The 6699-nt window shown below is 29.9% G+C and overlaps 1 long non-coding RNA gene across 4 annotated transcripts in view; it reads left to right on the top strand.

Moving 5' to 3' along the window:
* Nucleotides 1-4713: 4713 nt before the first annotated feature.
* Nucleotides 4714-6699, top strand: part of LOC125842215 (uncharacterized) — a 9841-nt gene continuing 7855 nt past the window's right edge. For 3 of the 4 annotated variants that reach the window (XR_007443883.1, XR_007443881.1, XR_007443880.1), the window contains exons 1-2: nucleotides 4714-4914; nucleotides 5896-5990. This is a non-coding gene — a long non-coding RNA (uncharacterized LOC125842215). The remainder of the gene's footprint in view (nucleotides 4915-5895; nucleotides 5991-6699) is intronic. The other variant, XR_007443882.1, reaches the window with a different exon arrangement.

Here is a 6699-nt window from a genome sequence, read left to right as displayed (position 1 = left end):
TAAAAAATCTTTCTTTAAAAAATAATAAAACTGATTTTCTATATAGTCTTAAAGCCTTTACTTCTCAAAAGTTTTATACTAAGATAACTCTTTTGATTGATTATAATTATAAAAAAGAATTTATTGCGCTTATTGATAGTGCAGCTGATTTAAATTGTATTCAAGAAGGCCTTATACCTTCAAGATATTTTCATAAAACAACTCATAGCCTCCGTTCTGCTAATGGCAGCAAAATGAATATTGAATTTAAATTACCCAAAGCTTTTATATGTAAAAGGAAAAGTTGTGTCCCTCAAAGTTTTGTTTTAGTAAAAAATATTACTAATCAAATTATTTTGAGTGTACCTTTTATAAATGATATATTCCCACTCACTCATTGGGATAATAATAAGATTATTGGAACTTGGAATAACAAACCATTTATATTAGAATTTGTAACTAAACCATTTACTAGAATGATAAATGATTTAACTGCCAAATTGTTAGTTTCAAAAAATAATCAAGTTAATTTTAAAAAACAAGAAATTAATAGTATTGAAATTGAAAATATTTTACAAAACCCTAAATTACAAGATAAAATTAATATCTTGGCTAATCAATTCTCTCTTGAAATTTGTGGAGATCATCCCAATGCTTTTTGGAATAGAAAAAAGCATGTTGTAAGTCTTCCATATGAAGATGATTTTGATGAGGATAATATTCCTACAAAAGCAAGATCTTGTCAGATGAACTCTGAATATTTAGAGTTATGCAAAAAGAAAATTAGCTCTTTATTACAAAAAGGCCTTATAAGGCAATCCAAATCACCATGGTCTTGTACGGCGTTCTATGTTAATAAACATGCCGAGCAAGAAAGGGGGGCTCCTCGATTGGTAATAAATTATAAACCACTCAATAAAGCATTAAGATGGATCAGGTATCCCATCCCTAATAATAAGGATTTATTAGATAGAGTTTATGATGCTATCATATTTTCTAAATTTGATTTAAAATCAGGTTATTGGCAGATTCAGATAAATGAATCAGACAGGTTTAAAACCGCTTTTAATGTACCAATGGGGCAATTTGAATGGAATGTTATGCCATTTGGCTTTAAAAATGCTCCATCACAATTTCAGAAAATAATGAATGATATATTCATTCCTTATAGCAATTTTATAATTGTTTATATAGATGATATCTTAGTATTTTCAAAGAATGTAGAAACTCATTTTAAACACCTTGAATTATTTAAGAAAATTATTATGCAAAACGGTTTGGTTTTATCCCAGCCTAAAATGGCTTTATTCAAAACAAATGTCAGATTCCTTGGTCATAATATTGAAAGAGGTAATATTAGCCCTATTAATAGAAGTATTGAATTTGCTTCAAAGTTTCCTGATATTATAACTAATAAGACTCAATTACAAAGATTTCTTGGAAGTCTTAATTATGTTGCTCCTTTTATTAAAGATTTAGCAAAAGATACTGCTGTATTATATGACAGGTTAAAAAAATAATCCTAAGGCTTGGACAGATGGCCATACTGAAGCGGTCAAAAGGATTAAAGAAAAGGTTAAAAACCTTCCTTGTCTGACTCTTGCAAATCCTAATTGGGCCAAAACAGTAGAAACTGATGCTTCAGATATAGGTTATGGGGGAGTATTAACGCAATATTGTCCTAATAATAAGCGCCATTATATTGTTCAATTTTATTCTGGTAAATGGAATAATGCACAAAAGAATTATGCTACTATAGCTAAAGAAATTCTTTCTATAGTTAAATGTGTGCTTCAATTCCAAGGTGATCTTTATAATCAAAAGTTTTTAATAAAAACTGATTGTCAAGCTGCCAGATTTATGTTTAATAAAGACTGTAAACATGATGTTTCCAAACAAATGTTTGCTAGATGGCAAGCTCTTTTAGCACCTTTTGATTTTGAAATACAGTATAAGAAAGGTGAAGATAATAGTCTTCCTGATTTTCTTACTAGAGAATAGTTAGACTAATAATTATTTTCTTTTCAGGATGAGACCAACATGACCCCCTCCATCCAGGAGAGGACGAGGAAGAACCAACCCAGGAAGAGGAGGTCATATCCTAGCTCAACAGGGTAGCAGAATACTAACATCATTCAATATTAGTAATTCAACAGCTTCATCAAGCGGAACTAGTGGGATTGATATAAACCACCCGATGTATAAGGAATTTATGGATTTTATGAAATCCAAGGAAAAGCCAGAAAATAATCCACCATCATACTCTTCAATATTGATGGATGATGAGAACATAGAAGTTTTTGATATGAATGACAAAAAAGAAGTTATACTTCTTTTAGAAGAAAATGATCTCAAATGGAGAAATGAACCATGGCAAATAATGGCCAGGTATTTGGATACAGTATCTTATACTACTACTGTATACAAATACAGAATGCACTATGAGATAATACTCTCATCTACAGGGTGTGAATTTCAACATTTTTACCCTGCTAATACCAAGAAAGTTTATAACTTTTCAAAATTAATTATAAAGAAGATTATAGCACCTGAAGAATGGGGTATGAGTACTTTAAAGGAATTGGATTATATCCACCCAGAGCAAAAAGTTGCGGTAAAATACAATNCAACTACTGTATACAAATACAGAATGCACTATGAGATAATACTCTCATCTACAGGGTGTGAATTTCAACATTTTTACCCTGCTAATACCAAGAAAGTTTATAACTTTTCAAAATTAATTATAAAGAAGATTATAGCACCTGAAGAATGGGGTATGAGTACTTCAAAGGAATTGGATTATATCCACCCAGAGCAAAAAATTGCGGTAAAATACAATTATTGGGATTATATTGATGGATTTAATAAGGTCCTGTTATATGAAAATGCTAATAGGAAGCATTCGTGGTTCATTAAAATATGTTCTAATGTATTTGACAGACATATTCCAAATTGGTTTTGTAAATGGTGGACTTTATATGGTCCTTAAGTAAAAATCTTACCAGAATCATACAAGAAATTATATTTGGAATGGGTGGACATATCCCCAAAACTAATAAAGTTGCAGGAAGAAAATGTATTCTTCGAAGGAATATCCTTGATGTATTTCTTCATTGAATTTTCAATTCCTTGGATCATGAAGTGGTCAATTGAAGTTAATAATACTTCAGAAGGATTTCCTTGTTTGCAGAGGACTTTTTATACGAAGTTCTAGAGTAAATTACTTCAGAAAAATCCTGAAGGCAAGTTACATGACCAAGAAATTATTGATTTAATAAATGTTAAAATTAGTCAATATGAGGCTATTACTATGGAATCATCTATCATAGAAGATTTAAGTCCATTCAAAAAGATTACCAGAAAACTTCAAATGAAGAAAGGACTTATCTCTAAGTCAGAAGCCATTGCTATATATATGGAAGAAGTAAAGAAAGATTTAATGAAAAATCTTGATATTAAGATAAAAGATGATATTTCTATGGCTTCAGCCTGTCATACTAATGAAGAAGACGATACATGTATTGCTGGAGAAGGACAAGATATTGATGATGAAGAAATAGATCTTGAGACCATTCTTAAAAGATATCAACAACAACTAGAAGAGTCTTCTAGTGCGAGCACAGCTAGCGATAAAGGAAAAGGCAAGATATAGAGAATCGTTACTATTTGGTCACATGTCATAAGAGGCCAAAAGATTAAAGCTACTTTTATAAAGAATAGCCAAAAGCATTGTCGGCCACCTTAAATAAAAATAAGACCATGTGAAAGCCATAGGGCTTGTCGGTCTTATCGTGTGGTTATTGGCCAATGTAAAAAGATGTGGGCCACTCTTTTTATTCGTTTTTAGTTTGGAACCTCTATATAAGAGGAAGTGTGGTATTAGTAAGAGGCAGGTTTTAGAACCCCCTCTCTTTCTTTTAAATTCTCTCTCTGTAATATTTTCGAGCATTTCAATAAAAGTTTGCAATTTGGTTTGGAAGATTTCATTATAAGGTACTGTTTCTTATCCTTATTTAATATACTTCTTTATGTTCATCAGCCCAATGATGGGCTAAACTGTTTGTGTTGAGCTATAGCATACTAAGTTATTATAAGGTGGCGTTGTGTCTATTATGTTGACAGATTGAACAGGTTAGATTAAGGTCAGACATAGATAGTCCAGGCCAGTATATGAAAGATAGCTGAAGAAATCCGTTGGATTACCCGTTGGATTACCCATAAGGAAGGGCGGACCCGGGCGAACCAGGATAGTAGGGATTTTCATATACTGTTGCCAGGACTAGCTATGACTATAAAGGTTCCTAATAGTCTAACTGTTGTGCGATCCGTTTTCGTAATAATTATAATTATAATAATAATAATTATTATTATTATAAATATTATTATTATTATTATTTTTGTAAAAGAATGTGGAGGTATTTTTATAAACAAATATTTTTTTAATAGTCTTTATACAAGGTTTGCTATTTCCAATACATCAAACCAAACAATATATAAGAAATAATGCAAGCATAATTAATGCAAGCATTACTAATACTTGCATTNTGGGGGTATTTTTATAAACAAATATTTTTTTAATAGTCTTTATACAAGGCTTGCTATTTCCAATACATCAAACCAAACAATATATAAGAAATAATGTAAGCATAACTAATGCATGCATTACTAATACATCATATTCAGCATTATTCTTATACACCATACCAAACGACCCCAAGTGAATTGGAAAAAAGTAAAATCAAATAGATTTTTGGACAACCCGCCAAAATCCAAAAGTAATTGGAAAGTAAAAAGGGAAAAACGTAAAAAACAAACAAAATGGATCTCTCTGGAAGGAGACCAAAATATGAACAAAATTTTCCAGATTTGGAAGGTGAGGTACCTCTTCCGAGTGTGGATCTTCGCAAAGTTTCTGAGTGATTTGTCAATGTTGTGAGTGCTATTTCTTTCATCTCTTTAGTAAATCTTCTATTGTCTTTTCTACTATGAATGTCTTCTGCAAAAATATGGTAAAGTTTATTTTACAATTTCAATATTTGAACATGCAAATGATAACATAGCATAAAAATGACTTTCTTCAAGCATGTCAAGATTAATATATATGGCATAAAAGATTTGATAGGAGTTGTTTTCAGATCTAGCATCGTTCCGACAAAAAATCAATGTACTGTGAAATGGTGAGTTAAATTTTTGACATTTTTTTATATTGATCCTTCATAATGAGAATTTCAATTGAAGAATATATTAGCATGAAGTAGTTCTTATTTTGGATTAATTTTAATGAGATTTATCAAGTTATGTCTCCTTCATATCTATTTGGGATGGTCAGATACGACTAATAGTTTAACTGTAATTTAAATTATAAAGTAGTAAATGCATGGTATTGCAAAGCTATAATAAGCTTATGTTGATAAAGATTTTGGTATCTTGTTAGGTGATTCAGAGATTTTGTATATATAATCTGAGTTACAGTTTTCCTAGCATGCCGGAGTAAATTGTACTTGAATTTTTTTAATGTGAATTGTCAAGACACAGTTTATTATATATTATAAGAAAAAGTTATCATTTTCTTTGTCTCCAAATCATAATTTGTTAAAATGACCTTAAAATATAGGAACTTGTCACTTTTACTTTTTAGAGAAATGAGTAAAGTTTAAAAAGTAGTAAAGATTGTAAATGTGTGAAGTCTTATAATCTATCTGTACTTTAAATATGGATAAAACTATTTGATAACTATGAAGTTGTATTTATTATTAATGTTTAATAGTAGTATTAATATATAGATTTGTGTAGTTTATGATAATTTATATATATACAACTATTTTGAACAATGTTCATAATACAATTTCCGTCTTAATGCATTCTAACTGAAAAAAAATTCCTAATATATTTTCATATTTGCTTTTTAATAAGTGTATTGTAGATGGCGGAGAAGTTGATTATGGGAAGAATTTTTTTCTGCCAGTGTATTGATGGGAAATATCAGTGATTATAATTAGCTAACTAAGGTTAGTACATATCGACTATTGCATATTTCAAAGTAATTTGGACTTTCTTTGTCTTTTTTTTTATTAATGTGTACCTACTTAATGTTAACTTACTAAGTTAAATTACATAATTAATGTAACCTAAAACATATATAACAGTTAATATAAAAGTTGTTGTAACATACACAACAAAAATTGTAGTATATATATAAAAGTTAAAAACTACAATGTATGTCAAATAAGTTTTGGAATACTTCTTTATATACTACATATGTGGCTTTATTACTTATTTTCCCATCTTCATCGTAAGTAAGTATTTTTAATCCCTTTCTATTTGTCACTCTGGAAAGAGCAACATATAACTGTCCATGCGTAAACACTGACTTCTTCAGCTATAAGCCCACATGAGATAAAGATTGTCCTTGACTCTTATTGATTGTCATAGCAAATGATACAGTTATAGGAAACTGTCTCCTTTGAAACTTAAAAGGAATTCTAGAATCTGAAGGTGTTAAAGTCATTCTTGGAATAAACACCTTCTGGCCAACCATTTGTCCAGATAAAACCTTTGCTTCAATTACTTGATTTCCAAGTTTAGTAACAATCAATCTAGTTCCATTACATAATCCTGCTGACTGATCGATATTTCTTAGTAACATCACTGGAACCCCAACTTTTAAAGTGATTGAATGATTTGGAACGCCAGAACATTTAATATTGTTCAAAAATT

Source organism: Solanum stenotomum, chromosome 10 (genome assembly GCF_019186545.1).
Source record: "Solanum stenotomum isolate F172 chromosome 10, ASM1918654v1, whole genome shotgun sequence".
In the NCBI taxonomy this organism is placed as follows: Eukaryota; Viridiplantae; Streptophyta; class Magnoliopsida; order Solanales; family Solanaceae; genus Solanum; species Solanum stenotomum.
Note: the sequence above shows the minus strand (reverse complement) of the source record. Positions and strands in the feature narration are given on the sequence as shown.